General features: G+C 33.0%; 1 long non-coding RNA gene across 1 annotated transcript in view; it reads right to left on the bottom strand.

The window, feature by feature from the left end:
* The window catches only part of LOC140432917 (uncharacterized), a 121,332-nt gene that overhangs the window by 18,276 nt on the left and 81,557 nt on the right, over nucleotides 1–21,499 (bottom strand). Inside the window, exon 2 of the long non-coding RNA XR_011949842.1 lies at nucleotides 20,049–20,197. This is a non-coding gene — a long non-coding RNA (uncharacterized lncRNA). The remainder of the gene's footprint in view (nucleotides 1–20,048; nucleotides 20,198–21,499) is intronic.

Below are 21,499 nucleotides of genomic sequence, written 5' to 3'. Positions count from 1 at the left end.
ATGCCCTACGTATTGCAGCTTTCGTGTCTTGATAGTTTCCAATATTTCAATTCTTTTGTTGACTCTTCTCATGATTTCATTGATCTCTTCAGAATTCTTCTATACACCCACAGTTCAAATGCTTTTAACTTTTTAGTAGTCGACGCGTTAAGTGTCCATGCTTCTATCCCGTAAAGCAGAGTCGAGAAAATTTAACATATTGCCAGCCTAACTCTCAAGTCTAATTTCAGTTCTCTTACACAAAGTACCTTTCTCATTTTATTGAAGTTTGTTCGTGCTTTCTATATTCTAACGTTGATTTCTTTGGAGTAATCGTTTGTGTGATTAATTATTGTAGATATACTATAATTGCAGTTATAATTGCAGTAAACAGATAATTGCAGTTTTCAACTTGTTCTTAAGTTTTACCGTTCATTGTCAGGCTTTCATCATTATTTTGGGTTTTTGATATCCTCATAAATTTAGTTTTCTTGATGTTTACTGATAATCCATACTCAACTATCTTGTTCATTAGCTTTTGGAGGTCTTGTAGGTTGTCTGCTATTATGATAGTATCGTCCGCATATCTAATATTGTTAATTGGTGTTCCATCTTTTTTTAATTTCTTCAGAGTATGCATTGAATAGTAGTGATGACAATACACACCCCTGTCGCACTCCTCTTTTAATTTTAAACTCTTCTGATGTGTGTTCATTAATCCGTATGTGTGCCTGCTGTTTATAATATATACTTGTTATAATTCGGCGGTCATTGTATTGTAATTGTTGTGCTTTGAGGACGTCCATTAGCTTTTTGTGTCGGACTTTATCGAAAGCCTTGTTGTAATCTACGAAATAGACGTACATATCTTGGTTCACATCCAAGCATCTCTGGATTAATACGTTGAATGCAAAGAGAGTTTGACGGGTACCTAGGCCTCTACGGAATCCAAATTATGTTTCTGGTGCATACAATAGTTCTTCATTTGTAATTTCTATACTTGCTTCTCTGTCTTCGAAAGATATATCTTGTAGGTTTCCTCTTTCGTCGTCGAAGAGCTCTTCCATATATCTTTCCATCGTTTTAGTATTTCGTCAGTCGTTAGTTATCATTCCATTTTTATCTAAAAGAGCCCCGCAGCCCCCTTTTTTGCAGCCCTGCCATTTCTTTAACCTTTTATGTAGGTTGAATAGGTCGTATTTGTTCTGAAGATCTTATACGAGTATCTCTTTACATTTTTCCTTATAGTAAGTTTGTTTTGCTCTCTTATCATTTTTCTGATTTCTTTGTTAATGATTTTGTAATTGTGACTGTCTTTGTTCTTGGTTTGTCTTTTTTGGTCTATTCTGCTGAGTATTTCGTCACTCATCCAGTTGTCTCTTTTTCTTATCGGTACGTTTAATATCTCTTTGCATGGAACGAGGAGGCAGTTTTTTAATGTTACATTAATGTTACACATTAATACGTGTCAAATAAAATTGTGGCTTATACCCAATAAAAGTAGTAAATTGTATTAAGATGCCACAAGAAAACAGCTTCAGAACAAAAAATTGTAAAATTCACTACATAAAAAGTATATTTAAAATATATAAATTCATTTATACTTTAATTAAAAAATTAATTTAAATAAAATTAGCAAACTACATAAGGAGAACAAAAACTTTAATGTTTAATTTATACATTTCACCTTTAATCATGATTAAAATGGAGACTTCGTAAGAAAAATTATTAAAAACATCAAATAATATTAATAAGTGTATAGTTTGTGTTAAAAATATATTAAAAAATAAGTACTACGTCGTAATTAAGGCCAGAATCTGTAGATGTAATGGGTAGTTAGATTTTGTTAAAGTAAATGAAACAGACAGCTTGATCTATTTGTCTTACAATAGATGAAGATATTGTCACTACAATTGGTTTTATAATCAGTTAATCTGATCACAGCTTGATAAATACTTCGACACTGTAGCATTCTCAAGAGGGATTGCGATGTATGTAGTCGAAAAATATTTTGGTCGTAATTAAGAATCAATTTTGTTGCAAACTTGAGAAATGCGGTCCAAATTTAGATGAGCAACCTCGTACTTAATTGAGATTGGGACCTTCGGTCCAAATTGCGATTCTAATGAAATGGGAATATAAAAATAAAGAAGAGAAAACTTACCCAAATAAAAAGAGGGGTCTTTCAACCAACAGAGTGATGTTTAGGAGATTTGAGACTTTGGTTATATTTATATTGACAAAATCTACCTTGATAAAATACCGTTTGAGTTTTTGATCCTGGATGAGCATTACGGTATTTCATATTATAATGGTATTAAGGGTGCTCTTTGTGGTGTCTTTAAAAGTGATTATTTAAAGTGTTTCCATAATAAATAGGGGTAAATAATTTTGCTAAACTTACCAAAATAAAAAGAAAATAATAAACTGTAACGTGGCGGTTTGTGCTACATTACAAAAGTATCCACTTGGCTGCATGAGAGGCTGCATCAATAGGCAAAACGGAAAAACCTATTGTTAGTACCTGTTTCTAGAATAGACTGAACTACGTTGAGTTTAAGAGATTAATTGGCAGCAATTAAGCAAATGGTGTAATATATTTTTGTATTCATTTTAGATTTTTACCTCATACTGACCGTTTAATATTACATTCTCCTCCAATAAAACTGGAAGACGGTAGTTGGGCCAGAAATAATCAACAGAAGGCAGAGAGATTTGCCACTCATCTAGAGAACACATTTAAGTTGCAAGATGACCAAGACGATGACCAGGATTGGCCTGAACTAAAGCAAATAGATGAGAATATCAAGCCAACTTCCCCAAAAGAAGTAGCTGAGTTAATTAAAGAACAAATCGACCCAAATAAAGCACCAGGTTATGACCTCATTACCGGAAGACTGCTAAAAAATCTACCAAGAAAAGCTATCGTAAAATTAACAAATTTAATAAATGCTGCCTTTAGACTACAATATGTTCCAGATTTATGGAAGATAGCTGAGGTGATCATGATACCAAAGCCTGGGAAACCCCCCAATGAGGTGACATCATATAGACCAATATCACTCCTACCTGTGATGTCCAAGGTGTTTAAAAAACTCCTCCTGCGAAGAATCCTACCAATAATTGAAGAAAAGAAAATAATTCCAGATCATCAATTTGGATTTAGAAATAAGCATTCGACAATTGACCAGGTGCATAGAATAACTGCTATAATTGAAAGATCACTAGAGAAAAGAAAAGTCTGTTCTGCAACCTTCCTAGATGTGGCACAGGCGTTTGATAAAGTCTGGCATAAGGGTTTGATACATAAACTTAAATCATTTATGCCTAAACAATATTCAAATATATTACAATCATATCTAGCGAACAGACATTTTAGAGTAAAATAAGAAGATGCATACACTGATCTCAAGGATATTGAAGCAGGTGTTCCACAAGGGAGTGTATTGGATCCAGTCCTATATCTAATATACACGTGTGATATACCTGAACTAGAAGACGACACCATAGCTACCTTCGCAGATGACACTGCTCTCTTAGCGGTAAGTGACACCGTCGAAGAAGCTACAGAAAAACTACAAAATTCAATAAATAAAATCCATGAATGGACCAAAAAATGGAAAATTAAACTGAATGAGAATAAATCAGTCCATATAAATTTTGATCGGAATAAAGGCGGAATTAAGATTAACGGAATCAGCATAGACAACATCAGATATGCTGATGATACCGTCTTAATAGCAAGCAACGCACAAGAACTACAAAATATAATAAATGCGGTAGTTCACCACAGCGAAATGTTCGGTTTACATCTAAACGTTTCCAAAACTAAAACTTTAGTATTTTCAAAGACACCAATAAACGTACAGGTGTATGCCAAGGGTCAAATAATAGAACAGGTAAATTCCATAAAATATTTGGGAACAAATATAAATAGTCAGTGTAATCCAAAAAAAAAAATCCTGTCAAGAATCAAACAAGCAAGGAAAACATTCATGAGGATTAAAACATTTTTTACAAGATCAGACCTTAGTCTACAGCTTAGAATCCGAATGATCAGATGTTACGTTTTTTCTGTCTTACTGTATGGCTGTGAAAGTTGGACAATGGACTCTGAAGTAGAAAAAAGAATAGATGCCTTTGAGATGTATATATACAGACGAATGTTCAGGATTCCATGGGTACAAAGAGTTACTAATGTTGAGGTACTTCGTCGCATGTGTAAACAAAAAGAATTACTAAGAATAATCAAAGAGAGGAAAATGCAATACTTGGGTCATGTGCTGAGAGGCGAAAGATATGAATTACTTCAAGTTATACTGCAAGGAAAAGTACAGGGCAAAAGATCAGTAGGAAGACGCCAGAACTCGTGGCTGAAAGACCTGAGGAGATGGTTCGACCGCTCATCCGCAGAGATCTTTCGCGCAGCAGTTTCCAAAACTACAATTGCCATTTGGATCGCCAACCTTCGAAAGGAGACGGCGCAATGAGAAGAAGATATAAATTTTACCAATAAGAGAGTTAATAATATTCCTATTAGAATAAATGATGTCCAAGTGCCTATTGCAACATCAGCAAAGTACTTGGGGATCACTCTTGATGCGAAACTTCGCTGGAAAGCTCACGTGAAGAAGAAAAGAGAAGAACTAGGCATCCGCTACAAGAAAATGTATTGGTTAATGGGAAGACATTCCTCTCTATCCATAAATAATAAACTCCTAATCTATAAACAAATACTGAGACCAGTATGGACCTATTGCTGCCAACTCTGGGGCTGTGCCAAGCCTAGTAACATCAAAGTAATCCAGATATTCCAGAATAAAGTACTAAGAACATCGTAGATGCGCCTTGGTACGTTAGGAACAACGACATTCACCGGGACCTCAAGATGGAAGACGTCAATCAGATAATCAAGAAATTTGCAGGGAGCCATGAACAACGACTCCATCATCATGTAAACGTCGAGGCTATCCAGCTCCTCGACAATACGAACCTAGAAAGAAGGCTCAAAAGAACAAAGCCTTTTGAACTGGTATAATGAGTGAGTGAAAAGCAGAGTAAAGTGTTGTGCGAGTATGCATGCTAAATTTAATGCTAGTTATTAGAAATAATAGGAAAGATACTAGTGAGTAGACACCTAATTTTAAGATTTCATTAGTAATTTAAGTTAGAAACAAATTGATAATTGGTCTTACTGACCAGATTTTAATGTAAGTACACTTCTGTGTCTTTAGTAAAAAAAAAAAAAAATACTGACCGTTTAATGATTAAAAATAATTTTTTATTTATTTTTAATTTATATTTATTTATATATATGTTTAATTTGGCGTCAAAATGTGCCTAAGAACATTTGTATCTGGATTGCATCCTATACTGAACTAAGTATTAACGAAGGAAAAATTGACTGCAAAGCATTTTAATGATAAGTGTAATCTAATTGTATTTATGAGTTTTCCATTAATTTTTACACCATTTTTTAAGTTATATAGAGCTTACTTTAAGATCCTATCAGAATATAAATTTACACCAGTGGGGATCGTATCCAACCTTGTCTAACTCCTTTAAGGGTCTCATATTCTTCTGTCAAATTTTTATTAATGCAAATCTGCAGTTAACCAGTATGTATTACAAAATGTATGAATGGAACGAATATACCAGAAACGTGTAGAATATCAAATATATCAACTATACATAAAAAGGAAGCTAAAGACAAATGTCAACAACTACCTAGGAATAGTAGTGCTTGGCATCGTCCCAGAGTTTACGAAAGAATAATAAATGAGAGAATAGAGGGGAATTCAGTAATATAGAGTCTAAAGAACAGGTTGGCTTCACAGCAGACAGATCGACTATTGACCATCTCGTTACGATTACCCAGCCCATAAAAAAACAGCACGAATTCAAACAATATATCTCCTATACATGGATATTCAAAAAGCATACGGCAGTGTACCACAAAAAATGGTAAGCTTCAGAAAACACCAACATTAAATTAAACTTAATCAAGGCCGTGCAAGAACGCTGTAAAAACAACAAAGCAAATTAAAGACAGGAAAAAAGATATACAACGAATTTGTGGTAAACAAATGCCTAAACAAAGGGTTGTCCCCGTCTTTGTTTAAGACATATTACAGCAAGCTCTGAAGACGTGGAATGGGAATGGAACGTGGAGTGGTATGGGAATCAGCCTAAACGACACTTCATTATACATATTATGCTTCGCATACAACCAAATAATCTTGGCACGTCCAAAGAATGGATGATAGCAGCACTTACTCTGTTATATGGATGTAAAAGCTGGAAAATAACGCAAAGGAACAACTCCCTTTGAGAGAAAAGGGAAAAGAAACGTAGATATGAGGCAAATGCATCGTATTCCATAGACTGAAAAAAAAAACAACTTACGGGGTATTCCTATTCAAAATTTTCAAGCAAAATGTAAAGCAGGTATAATAAAACTGAATATTAGGTTATGACTGAGCTACGTATAACTGTGAACTAATGAATTTTAGTTTAGAATGAATATATACATTTATATCTACATCCTACATTTTTATTGTTATTTACATATCACGGATTTTAGGATGATAAAACATGAAGTTGCAATAAAAAAGTATTTTCTCTAAGTTTATGTGTTTTTTATCTGAGATGTGTCAGGTTTTTCCTCCCTATAAACAATATACTGAAGATACGCCCGTGTTTGTCAAACTTTGTTCATATGCATTCATTTAGCATATTAGCATTTTTTTTGCAAAATCTTCAAAAAGCAAAACGGCAATCGCACACACAACGCTTATCCAAGTAATTCTACCTTCGCGTATGAAGCGTACTAAACAACTCAGTCGAAGTTGGCATCTCGGACGAACGGGAACTCTAGTGGTACTAGCGGTACTTGGCTGGGTTTTTTCAGCTCAGATTGTCACGCGGTACTACGGCGGTATTTGTGCTGGTTAAGTACGGATATTTCGGCGCCTTTTCGGTGATTTCGCCGGCAAAAATCCAGTTCCAAAGGATTTTCAATAGGTCTTCTCACCTCCGGAGGCATCACCCATATATTACAGGTAATTTAATTGATTCTAGATATAATTTATGCTGCAATTTACGGACTTGTGGTTTGTTATGGTTCGACAAATACGGAAGTAAAGGTTTTTAATTTAATTTTTTTCTATAACGATTTGTTCGTCGTAGTGATTAAGTTAATCAACAAGAAATTCAATATCTTTTTCTTCTAATTAATTGAAAAGTTGCTAATTCAAATTTCTTTCCGGCAAATTGGCAAATACATATTTTCTACAGTATCTTTTGATTGCATTTTCTTGCTGTTCTTTATAACAATAAAAGTCATTAAGGCAACGACAAATAGATACAAATTTGGTATATTTTCGAAAAATTTGAAAGGGTTAAACAACGCACATATTTTTTTCTCTCCCGTTCATTTTTTTGTGTCATATCAATTGAAATGGAAATACACTTAATATGATTTTCTATATTGCGATATTTTTGCTTTTTTTCTTTTCAGAAAATTGGCAAATGCATATTTTATACAACAAATTGTAGTTTTTATAACTTGTGGTTGATTTTTTGTATCGGTAACTTCTTTAGGTGACAAAAGTTGAAATATTTAGGTTACTCTGTGTGTGTTTACACTTTCATCCTCTTATTTGTTATATACACCACACCTTCTCTACGAATCTTTTCGTTGAAATCTATCATTCTTGTATATTATGATGGTACTTTATAAAACATTTCTTTCAAGTGTTCATAAGCGTTATCTTTAATATCTTCATCTGTATTTTCTGTTGGTGCATATACATTTTTTATTTTATTATTCTATACTTTCCCCTTATTCTTGTCTTACATTACCTGGTTGTGGTTCTAGACGTACCACCAAATCGGCAATTGTTTTTTCTGGTAGGAAATCCAACCCTAAATACTTGTTGATTCTCCACTGTTAAACAATTGATAGATCTTTAACTATTTTAGTACTACTGCTCCAAATGTCCCTCTAAGATTCCGTTGCCCAATCATAATCATATTTCCCGGTTAATTATTGAATGGTCATCAACAAAAGGCATCATTAGATGTTCTAATCGGTCTTGCAGCATTATTGATCGAATATGATGTTCAGTTTAGAAAAGGTTCTCTCACAAGTACAACTTTTTGTAAGAAGTGGGGTAAATTTTACCATTATTTGGTTAAACACTGAAAACATCAATTTTCTATTATGCTGAGACATTTAACTAGAACTTAGACTAGAGTTCAAGAGCTTTCGAAAGTGGAAAATTTTTACTTCTTTCCATTTTTAAAAGTCTTACTTTAGCTTCTTATTTTGAAGAAATTAAATCAAAATGTTCTGAGGTGTATTTTAAATGATTTCCTAGCTCATCCATATTTAACAATGATTTCGTCTGATATTTTTTTTGATTCTTGGTCAAATTTATCGTTTACGAAATCATTCGGTCTAAAAACGGATAAAAAACAAAGAGTTTCACTTTTTTTTTATTAGTAACTTTAAAAGCATTTCCGGCAATATTGTCTAATCTGGAGTAGGAATATATAATAGTCTATTTTCTCGGAGTAGGAATGTCAATTTAATGCTTTTACTTTGGAATAAATATCAAATATAGATGTTTCGATCCTTAATTTTTCCAAACCAAGCGCTAAATTTGAAACTTCTTCTATAGCCTCAAAAATATCTGTCTGGCGATTAATGTAATTTGCTAACTTTGACAACCATTTGCAGAATTGAATGTATTATTTCCAAACACATAATAAAACCAAAGAATTTTATTTGATTTAGTATCCCTTTACCTTTAGCTCTAGCTTTTGTACCAGTGGGGTCATCAATTGTCTCTTTAATGCTTTCTATAATTTCTTCAAGCTGATCTTTGACCATAGCAACTACCTCAGCACTACAAGCTTAACGTGTTTCAGATGAAGATTTCAAAGTTTTTAACTTATTATTTGTAACCTTCACAATTTCTTCAAAAAATGCGTGCCTTTTTAGACTTCCTTCAATATAAGAATAAACCAAGTACAGTTTTTTGGGGACGATTCCAAGAATGCCTTTAATGTAAGGTCACATTTTCTAAAAAGTTTACAATTTCGAGAAACAATTATTTTTCCTTGTTTTCTTACGTTTCATCATGACCACGAAGAGGTTTTCTACTAAAATTATCATTTGATATATTCATTAGTTAATCTAATTTTTTTTGTCGCTGCTTCTCTCTGGCTTTCAATTAAGCCTTTTTTTTGCATAAGAATGGCATAAGAATATAAGACGAATATCTGGTGAATTTGAATTCTTCTTCTTCTTTATATATAGACATAACTCTGTATGTTTTTCAATGTGCCTCCAGTAAGTTGTCGTTCCATCATTTTCGTGGTATTCCTACTGATCTTCTTCCTATTGGGGAACCGTCTCTTGTCGTCTTTACTACTCTATTTGTTGTCATTCGGCTTATATGATCGTTTCATTCTACTCTTCTATTTCTTATCCAGTTATTCATGTTCTCCACCTTGCATCTATGTCGTATATCTGTACTTCTAGCTCTGTCCCATAGTGTCTTACCATTAATTTTTCTAAGTGTTTACATCTCTGCTATTTCTAACATCTCTCTTTGTCCTCTCTGTGTCAGGTCTTGTTTCTGCTGCGTATGTCATTATTGGACTGATGATTGATTTGTAAATTCTGCCTTTCATTTCGTTCCCGATATTTTTATTTCTCAATGACTCAATGACAATGAGGTTGAACAATAGAGGACTCAGGAAAATCTCCTTGTCTTATTCCATTGCCAGCTTCAATAGGGTCGGTTAGTTCTTCTTCTACTTTTACTTTTATTTTGATGTTTCGGTAGATATTTTCGATCGTTTTAATTATTCCTAGAGGTATCTCTCTTGCGTACACTAACTGGATGGATAACGTCTTTTAATTTAACCCTGTCAAATGTCTTCTTAAGGTCCACGAAACATAGATATGCCGGTTTATTGTATTCTAATGATTTCTCTTGCACTTGCCTCATTATAAATATAGCGTCGGTGCATGATCTTCCCGACCTAAAACCTTGTTGGTCTTCTGCTAGTGTTTATTAGCAGAAGAGCTATGTTAACTTAATGTTAATTTTAGTGTTGTGTTTAATCAATTAATTCCTCTGTAATTTTTCGGGTTCGATTTGTCTTCCTTTTTGAAGAGAGGTATTAGAATGCTTGATCTCCATTCTTGAGGAATTCTGTTTTGTTCTATTATTTTTTACATACATTTTCTCTTTACTTCCTCTCTAAACCATGGTGTTTTCTTTTTTAAAATGTTAGTGTTCGTTACTTTCCTCTCTTCAACTGATTCTGTTGCTGCGTTAATTATTATATTTTTGAGTTTTCTCAGTTTTCTTCGATGTTATCGTTTTCTAATATTTCATTCCCAGCGATCTTCTCTGATATTCTTTTCACGTATAAGTATTTCGTGGATTCCGTATTTAGTCCTTCGACTTTGAATTAGAATATAATAAGGTTCTTGCCTATATTAAGAAGAATATGTATTAAGTTTTAAGTACGTTTCTTTGAAGGAAAAAATTAGAAGAGGATAAAAAGAAAAAGAAGATGTCCACATCCAAAGGTCCATCCAAAAAGTTTTAAGACACGATAACCAGTACATCTTGGAAATAGTTCTTCCATATTTTTAACATACAAGTTGAAGTGAAACTTCAACTTAATGACTTCAACAAGAAGGCATCGTAAAAGGGAAAAAATACTAGCGCACTAAACTCACTACTCTGGTTAAAAACCATCTCTAAACTATCTCTAAACAGGAAAATATATAGCTCTATAACAGCATTTTTAAATGCGTTGTACTTTATGGATGTGAAATTGGCAACTCACTAAGAGAACTGAACAAAAACTCCTTGTTCTGAAAATTGATTTTTGACGCAGATCAGGAGCACCAGAGAATGATGCACGTAACAAATAAAAGAGTAAGACAATTCATGAACAGAACAACCACCATCATAAAAGAAATAGAGCAACAAGAGCTTATTTGGTAACGGAATACAGACCATCGCCTACCGAACGTAATGTATTTTTTTTATTAAAAAATAAATCGCATCCAACCAAGGTTATTAATGTCGGAACAAAATATAAATAACAAAATTGTTATTTATATTTTGTTTGTTTTGTTTGTATAACATGTTCTTAGATATTTAATTACAATAACTAACCTAGAGTTTATGCTAGAGAGTTCGAGATATTGTAACGATGTCTTTCTTGATCATATTTACCACAACTTAAAAAGTGTTTAACTGTTAATCGAACGTTACACTGATCACATATGGGTGGATTATTCTTTGTGAAAAGGTAAGAGTGTGTTAACTTGGTATGTCCTAGACGTAGACGTGCATGCACAATTTGTTCACGCCTGTTAAGCGACGATGGAATCCACTGGAAAACATAACTCTTGATCTTATTCAGCTTAGAATTAGTTTGAGAACACTCATTTTACCAGAAACACAACACTTCATTTTTAAAATAAGTTTTTAAGTCACTGGAAATACACTTATCTATAGGCTCTGAATAATTGCTTAAAATTGCCTGTCGTGCAGTGCTGTCAGCTTCTTCGTTTCCCGTTATTCCGACGTGTGAGGGTACCCACAAAAATTGAACTCTTCCATGTTGATGAGCTTGGGACAGCTGTTATTTTATTAACTTTTCAAAAGGTTGTTTCGGAAAAATATGTTTTAAGTAAAAATATAAGTTTAGAGAGCTAAGGGAATCGGTTATTATCAGGGTTTTTGTGAAGGTAAGCTCGTTAAAAAGTTTCACAGCACGGTATATAGCCAAGAGCTTAGCTGAATATGTGCTGTATACTGGGGGTAGACGGAAAAAAAGATTGTTCTCTAAGGTAATATTGAATTAGCAGCCACCAGAGCAAATTTAGGAAGACGAAAACAACATGAATGGATGAAGTACAAAAGGTGGAGTCAGAGAGAGATCTACGACCAGGAGACTGAACCGATTAACGTGAATAAAGACTGGGAATCAGAAGCCAGAGGACGCTATAAACCGGACATTATATTTTCTCATTTGCTTTAGTGTTATCGTCAACGTACCTATAATGTAAATATGCTATATCTGATCCTGCTACGTCCCTTTTCATTGACACTCTTGCAATTGTTATGCTCTGACTTTTTTCATATTTTGTTTAACTTTTCTCTTTTTAATACAGATTACGGCATTATTTAGCTTTAAATTTCATACAAAAGTGTAATAACTGTGTCTCAAATTTTTATAGTTGTATAATGTCCTTTCTTGTTCTTGAATGCTTTGGGAATTTTTCTGCATATTTAATGTGTTTTTTGTGATCATTGTCCTAACTTAAATTTTTAATTGTTTCATGCTCCACTCCGAAGCGAATTTTTATTTACTTTTATTATATTATTTCTTTAATTCTCCAAGCACTTTTAAAATTTTATTTTTCTTTCATTAGATTTGCTCTGAGCATATCTTGTGATATTTTTTTGTATTATCTGAAACCAATAAAACAGAAAAACTACGGCTAACATATTTTATTATCAGGTTTACGATTACGATTCTGAAAACTGATACTTTTTGAAACTTCTGACTACCAATGCTAATATTATCAGGATCTTTGTTTAGTCATTCTTTAAAACACATTATATCTACCCATTTAATAGTTTCGTCGAACGAATGTTTCGTTTATTAGTAATAGGGTTTAGTATAATTGTTATTGTTCTGATTTTAGTTCGTCGATAAATCTTGTTTATATGGTGATAAAGTTCGTTTTAAATGTTACTAATTAAAAATATGACTACTCACAAAATTTCTGAAATTATACAGATATAATGTACAGGGTGGACCAAAAGTCCGGAAATGCCTAATTATCTCATAAATGGTTGGCCCAAAAGATACAAAAACAGGGATACACCTATTTTCAATATAAAGATTTGAAATTTTTGCCAGATTTACCATTCCTCTGATATCATGTATCACTTTGGATTTTTAAATACAACACCCTATATATTGTATCTTTATAGAAATCTCCAATTCAATACCACTTCAACCCTATATAATTTTTTCGATTTTATTTATGGAGTAAAAAACATCAAAAATAAAACAAAAACCTAGAAAAGCCTAATCGCCTCAATTTTTTGAACTTTTAAACATAATAAAAGTTTACTACATTGCTAAATTATTGTCTACTAATTAAAGCGTAAACAAGAGAAATAGAGGTAGAATAAGAGCAGTAGAAATGGAGTTCCTGAGGAGAAGCTGTAGACTTACAAAAAGAGACAGAATTGAAAACGCAGAGATTAAGCGGAGAATGGGAGTGCAATCAGACATAATCGACTATATAGAGGAGAAGAGACTATCCTGGTACGGCCACGTCAGAAGAGCGGACAGAGGACGCTGGATAAACAAAATCACAGAATGGAGCCCGATTGGAAGAAGAAAGAGAGGAAGACCCCGAAGGTCATTCAGAGATGAAATCGACGAGGCTATGGAGAAAAGAACCCTGCGAGATGGAGACTGGAATGACAGGGAAAATTGGAGAAAACGGTTGAGTGAAGGAAGACAGTGAAAACTGTGGAAATCCTTAGTAGTAGTAGTAATTAAAGCGTTTGAAAAGTCTTCCGGTGTGTATTTGACAATTATTTAAACGATGGTAGAATGCGTCAATTACATTTCTCCATGTTTCTCTAGAAATTGGTATGGATTCATTAATAATTTTTTACCTTAGCTCTGCAATACTTGCTGGTTTAGTTTTATAGATACTAATTTTTAAGTATCTCCAATAAAAATCATCTTTAGGATTCATCTCGGGTGAAATAGGAGACCATTCAATATTGCCTAATAAACCAATTCATCGTTCAGGATCTGTTTGATCTAAATAACGCCGAACATTTACAGCAAAATGGGCTGGAGCTCCGTGTTGCTGAAACCATATCTCATTAAAACTGGCTTCAAACTTGTTTTGAAAAATAAGTACAATTTGACTTCTAAGTAGCACTTCATAATTATCGCTTGTTAAATTTCCTTCTATAAAAACCAGCCCAATTAACTGAGTCCCCACTATAAGCACTATACATTAAGTTTTGGTGGTCTTTGAGTATGGGTTTTACGTATCCAGTGTGGATTTTTATCTTACTCCAATAACTTACATTTTGGCGATTTACATTCCGACACAGTGTAAATATTGCTTCGTCGAAAAAACATATCTTGTTAACGAAGTTCTCTTCAGTTACAATTTTATTTATTATTACCTCACTAAACTGTAATCTACAGTCGTAGTCATCTTCATGTAATTTTTGCAGCAACTGGATTTTGTAAGGTTTAAAGGAATTCTTATGCATTAAATGCAAGACATACATCATCATGTATTTGTCAAGCTCTGCTTTTTATTGAATTTATAACAAAATAACACTTAGTAAGAATGGTCTATCTGTTCTAATGCTAATTCGAACAGATAGACCATTCTTTTACTCATCCAGTTTCCTCTAGCGCTTTACAATTTTTTCGACCGTCCCGTTATGGACAAGAAAATGGTTTGGTATAAGTATCGTTGAATAGGTTGGCTACTTCACTGTAAGATCTTTTTCTATCGCCGTAGCCCCTCATCATTACAACAGTAATTGGGCGTTTTTCATTAAAAACTTTATTGTAGTGCTTTTAAAAACACAAAAAAAAACTGTCAGCTAAAGTTCTTAATACAATTTATTTTACAAAACTAAACAAAAATAAACGTCAAGCTATTGTTAGTTTTAAGAATTAATGTTCAATGTCACAGCATTCTTTATTTACTAACTTACTTCAAAATTATTTGTAAACAACAAGATTATGGGCTATATTAAAAACAAAATACGAAAAAATGAAAAAATTAGTCAAATATATAAGCAGGAACAATATGGAGCGAAATGGGAACGAGACAATCAAAAATTGTTCATTAAAATAATCAAAAGCAAGTCACAAAAAATACGTTCAAAGTGTTCTCTGCATTCTGAAAATAATGAGCAAAGTGTAAATTATGGGACAAACGATAAAATGGAAAATAGAGAAGACCGTGTTATTATTTTATACGGGATTAAACTACAATTGATTGTAATTCGAATTATATTTTTTTTTTGTGTTTTTGCTACATTTTTCTGCATTTGACTAAACAGGTATATTGTTATTATTATTCCTGTTTGATGTAAACAACCAATCAAAAGTTTATTTACTATAGCTAGAAAATAATAAATTTCTTTTAAATATTTAACTTTGACAAATAAATTTGACCTTTCGATTTGCACTTTAGAAATCGTTCTCAAAAAAGATTATTTCAGAATTTGGTTAAAAAGCGTATAACCACCAAAGTTATTGACGAGGTTATGTCATTTCACAAAATTTAAAATTTACTCACGTAACCACAGTGTTATAGTGTTATGAAAAGATATGAGGGTGGATTTTTACCTGGATAAATTTCTGTAAGAAATGTATCCAAGTGTTGCTACGCCACTGGTAGCAATTAACTTTTGGTAACTAACAATTTTTAACTTCTACCTAGGTAAATTCTCATGAAAGTCGAAAATGTATTTAAAAGATATGTTTACCAGCAGATTAATCCGACCAAGATCCGAGAATCAATTATCCGACCAATTCCAAAAATTTCTCTGTTAGACAAGAATTGAAAAGGTCCATTTTTACCTAAAGTTCATTCGTTTACCAAATTCCCATCAGTAAACATGAGCACGTGTTGATATTCGCCGTCTCATTCGTCAAGAGGCTATTAAATATAATTTATTACCTTAAGCGAGACAGATTCTCATGTTACAGATCCCAACTTTTTATTTTTATAGTTTTTTTAATTTTTAAGTTAATATATTGTGTTATATTTATGTTATAGTTATTGTTAAGTTATTTACTGGTCGTGTTATTTTTTAGAGTTTAGTTTAATTGTGAGATAATGATTAAATTTCAAGAAATTCTTTCACTAACAGTTTCAAAAGTAAATATTTTTAAAAATCATATGATACATAGGTCGTACATCAGTACGAGCCTGTTTGCCTTACACGTGGGTCTATTGACGATTGGGAAATTGTAGAATGAATAGGGTTTACCTCTGTATAGAACTATCGAAGTTCTCCCCCGCCGCTCGAAAATCCATTGCAATAGTCAGGTATTGAAAATCGGAATTTTAAGTCAGTATAATATTGTACCCCAGCTTAGCTGGTCGCTCGAATATTAGTTAGTTTTTAGTTTCGAATTCGATATAATTCGACGTATTTTTGGATTAAGAGTTTTTAGACTATCGCGAAATCAGTCTCAAATTGTATCCCAGCTAAGCTGGTCGCTTTTTGTTTTTAGAGTTTTATCTCGCGCATTGTAATTATCGTTACATATCTTTTTTAGCTGAGTTAAAAGCTGAACGCTCATTAGTTATCAAGTTTATTCATATATAAGAAAACGTCCTTAGTTGAAGTGATAGTTAGTAGTAATATTTAATCTGTATCAGTGCTTATGTTTGTAGTATGTCGTGGACCAGTGTATAGACAGTGATTGGGGCTATTTCAATAAAGAACTTGCGCTAAAACTTTGGCTAGATATTAGCTTAGTTGTAGTAAAATTAAACTATTAATTTACGTACTATTTGAACTGCTTGTTTTCTTATTTCCCACGCCACTGGGTGGTCCTTCGGATTGGAAGTAATTACAAGACTTAGTACGCTCTAAATAGCAATATCGCCATCCTAATTTGTTGAACAAATATCCCTTTAATTCTACCATTACCCTGTGGAACTTAAAATTCTGATTATTTAAGTGTTCTGGACTATTAATGTGTGCTACAAGCGTTTGTATGTGTGATACAATACGTGTTCGTGTATTTTGTATGTGTGTTGTGTGTTAACTATGCACTGTGTATGATTGAAGACGAGTGTCTCAAAATTTCTTAATTCGCTATTGTTGGTATATTTTTGTCGTTGACTTCTTCTTTCAGCATTGGAAACCATAGTCTGCTACATTCTGCTGATGGGTTTACACCACATTTTTCTTCATTAAGGAGGATGAGCGCTGTCTCTTTGAGTTTTCTATTTTCCATGTATGTTTCATGCTCGTTTATACTGACAGTTAGTGGTCTTGCGGTTTCTCCCACATAAAATTTGTTGCATTCACAGTATAATTTATAGATGCAGTTCTTTGATCTTTCTTAAGTATCGTTTGATTTGGTTTTAGACAAAATAGATCTGAGTGCATTAGTTGTTTCAAATGTTGTTGTGATGTTGTAGTTATTTCCTATCCTTTTTAATTTTTCTGATAATCTCTTTACATGTTATTGTCATCTTTGAGTCTCTTTTTGTGAGTTTTCTGGATTGATTATAATGTTTTGTTGTTTTTTTTCTCTTTCGTTCAATCTTGAGGAATTCCTTGCTTATAAATGACAGTAGGTAGTCATTTTTGTTAATACCTGCTAGCTATTTATTTAAAAATGTAAAATTATCATTACAATCAATTGTGACTTAATTCCATATAGACACAATATTTAATTTAGACATGCCACAAGAAAACAGTTTAAGATTATTATTCAATTTATTGTTATTCAGTGAATGTAAGTGAGAAATTAGTACTATATGGACATTTTTGTTAATATTTTCAAAACGAATATATACATTTTTTACTATTATCTTAAGCTATTCTAGTTCTTTAAAAGTACACTGATAAAAACATATTAAAAAGGTTATGGAACTGTTTTTTTTTGTAGTATGTCTAAGTTCATTACATTTATATGAGAATAAACCATAATTGATTATATTCACTATTAATAATCTATTTAAATTTTAATAGTTTGGTTAAAGATATAACTATTTTAGGTTGGTTTTAATAGCATTAAGCAAATATCCTATAAATAGAAATTCTAACGAGTTCCAACACAGTCAATTCGGGTAAAAATATCATAAAAATGTCACAGTGGGAAGGTCGTAATTTTATCGCGTCTCTAATGGTCATATTTGGAATAACAAAATAGTTGTTATAAATTTGTACTGGTCAATTTAGTTACGATATTTTCCTGTTTTTCTATCTGTTGTATAACGAATATATCTTCTTCTTCCTCAGCTTTTTCCTTTTCAGACGTCACTGTTCCTTACTCTTCCTTGTCTACTTCTGTTCATCGTGTCTTCTTCATTTAAACCTGTCTCTCACAAGTTCTCTGCCATAAAGTGCCTTCATCCTCTTCTCGGTTTTCCTCTACCTCTCTATCCCTCAACTTGTAACAGTTGTATCCTTCGATCCACACAGTTTTCATTTCATTGTCGTAACTAAATCATTGAAGTCTTGTTCTGCAGTTGAGACTGTAGTCATCCCGGCCCTTTCTGTAATGAAGTCGTTCCTAATCTTGTGTTTCTTCTACGTCTTACTCAACATCCGCCGTAACATTTCTATTCCAGCTTTCGTCAAAACCAAATTTCTGTTCCTATTTCCTCTTTCGCTTCAATGTCTTCCTTTATTCTGGTCCAGTAGGAGTCTATATCTGTCTGGCCTTCTTCATTTACATTTTGATTTCTTAGCCTGGTGGTGATGTTTCCGAGTACCGTTCTGCAATTGTCGCATCTCCCAGCTTTTGCACATTCCATTTTTTTATCCATTTTATTTTCTTTACTAGTATTTAAAATTCTAGCCCTCAATCTTGAGATCACTAGGCAATGATCTGAGTTTCCATTTCAGCTATGTCAATTTTATTTTCCTGAACCCTCTTTATGGGCCACACTTCAGCGCCTGGTACCATTTTCTCCCTTTTACTTTTCTTGAACATATATACATATAAAATTTTGTTGATTTTGAGGAGATTTTATACCATCAAAACTGTCGGAGAACTCCTTCTCTCTTTTGCTTTCCTGTTATCATCAAATTTTAAATTTTGTATATATTTTAAACTCAGAACAATCGATGATCTAACCCTTTCCTGGCCTCCTGAACTCTGTCAATTTTTATATACTTTCAAAACAATCGTATTCTGCTACAATGATAACGAATATCGAACTTTGTCCAAGATATTCCAGACTTTCGAGAATCGGTAAAAAAAATTAAAAACAGAGCACATTGGAAAATCGAGTAACTAAACCAAGACTAAAAAACCGAAAGAAAGGTAGAAAAGATAGAAATTTTGATGCTGGAACAGGCATTCTGAAATGCCTAGGATGAAAATGAAGAACTTCTTCTCTTCTTAAGGTGCCTTCTCCATTACTGAAGGTTGGCTATAACTACAGCAAATTGCTCTCTATCTTGAGCTATTCTTAGGATCGAATGTGTGTCCATGTCTGTCCAGTCTCTTACATTCTACAACCAGGAGCAATTTCTTCTTCCTGGACCTCTTCTTCCTTCCATTTTCCCTTCCATTATAAGTCGTAGGAAGTTGTATTTTTCTCCTCTGTAAATATGTCCTAGATAACTCGTTTTTCTGTTTTTTACAATATTTAGGAGTTCTCTCTCAGTACCCATTCTTCTTAGCACCTCGTTGGTCACGTGCTCTGTCCAAGAGATCTTCAGCATCCTTCGAAAAACCCACATCTCAAAGGCTTCTATACGCCTCATACTTGTAATTCCGAGAGTCCATGTTTCCACTCCGTATAGCAATATGGAGTATATTAACGTTTTTATAAATTGATATCGGATATCCAACGATAACGTAGAGTTTGTAAATGAAGAACATGCATTATAATTTGTGCAATACACATTTTATCCTTCCATTCTAATTCTTGAAGCATTCGTCACTGTTACATAAAAAAACTGTCTTATACATTACAATTAAAACAATAAAGATATTTAATTATTAGTAATTACCAGTAGCAATTAGACCCACCTACATTTCATGTATAACTGTCAACACATTTCCAATATGTATTTTACTATTTCATAATCAATCTTATTTGACTAAACTTTTAATGCGAAAAACCTTTACATAAGTTATTGTTAGCTGTTTTTTTATCGCAAACAGGAATACCAATTGACCCGTATCACCTCTAAACTTCCTCACCTCAACGAAAGAACCACAAAGACTAGAATTTATAAAAGTACATATATAAAGCTAACCTGTAGAGATAGCACAATGCTCAGGTACCCATTTGTTCTTCCTGTGGATCTTGAAGTATTTTCTTTCGAGAATGGGTTCCGGTTCATGGGTTCCGATAATGGGAATCTCTTGGTATTAATTTTAGGTCGTGAATAGCCTCTGACGGTACCTGCAACCAAGTTTTTCTAGGTTTAATAAAAATATTAACCTATAGCTACAAGGTGGGTTAATAAAATAAATATACTGCCCAACACGGATCGTAAAATTTGTCAAAAAGAACAGATTGATCAAAAAAGTTTATATTTTAGTGACAAATTATTTAAACATATATACAAGGTGACAATTTGACACGTTTTCACTGTTATTATGTTCATTTCCGTTAATAATATGAAGAACGGTAATTCTTTTTTAAGTAAAAGACTTTAAATAAATATTTTTAGCTATCCAGGTTTAAACCTCTCATCATCATCATCTGTCAACCTCTTGCATCCACCGTTGGAGATAGCATTCCCTCATCTTCTTCCACTGTTCTCTATGCTGTGCTTTCTCTTTTAATTTCTTGCTGTTTTTCATAAGTCGTCCTAACCTGTCTATCCTGTTGGTGGTCTACCTCGGCGTCTCTTGTTTTCTCTAGATCTCCATTATATGAGTATTTTAGTCCACCTATTATCATTTAAACGTGCTATATGGCCTCCGTTTCCATTTGGTTTGTGAAATTTTTTATGACATCTGCTGTTTACTTAGTTCTCTTTCTTTATTACTATCCTGTTTGGTATCATATCTCTTCGTGTTTTCCTATTTCCATTGCTCATTCGCTTACTCTTATTAATTTACTGGCCTATTAGCCTCATTAGCTCATTAGTCTACTCTTATTTGCCTTGCATAATAAGTTGCAATAATGAGTATTTTGGCCCGTTTATTGCATGCACTAAGTACTCAAGTTTTCTCGTTTTGGTAGTAAACAATATTTTAGCTTCTTTTCCTATTCGTCTAGTAACTTCTGCGTTTAACATTCTTCGAGTCCCTGATATTCGCAGGCTTCTTCTGTAACACCAAAATTCAAAGGCGGCCAACTTATTCAGATGTACTTGTTTTGATGTCTATGCTACCAAGCCAGAAAGAATGTGTATTCATTAATGCCAAGAAGAAGATGTGTATTCAATAATGCGTATGTGTGCCTACTGTTTATAATATAGATTTGTTATAATTCGAAGGTCATTGTATTGTAATTTTGATGACGTCCATTAGCTCTTTGTGGCGACTTTACGGGATTCCTACGTTCATCAATAAATCAATATAGGTTAATTGATGAATTTTTTGAAACCATATGTTATTATCGGCAGTAAACTTTTGTTGTAAACTTCTTTCTTTGAGCAAATCGGTAGCGTTCTTTTTAGAATATGTCGCATCTTACCAAATGCTGTCAATCCGAAACTTAAACGGCGCTGAAACTCACAGGTATTATTGTATT

Source organism: Diabrotica undecimpunctata, chromosome 1 (genome assembly GCF_040954645.1).
Source record: "Diabrotica undecimpunctata isolate CICGRU chromosome 1, icDiaUnde3, whole genome shotgun sequence".
NCBI classification, from domain to species: Eukaryota; Metazoa; Arthropoda; class Insecta; order Coleoptera; family Chrysomelidae; genus Diabrotica; species Diabrotica undecimpunctata.
The sequence above is the reverse complement of the archived record's forward strand: the minus strand, read 5'-3'. Positions and strand labels throughout refer to the sequence as shown.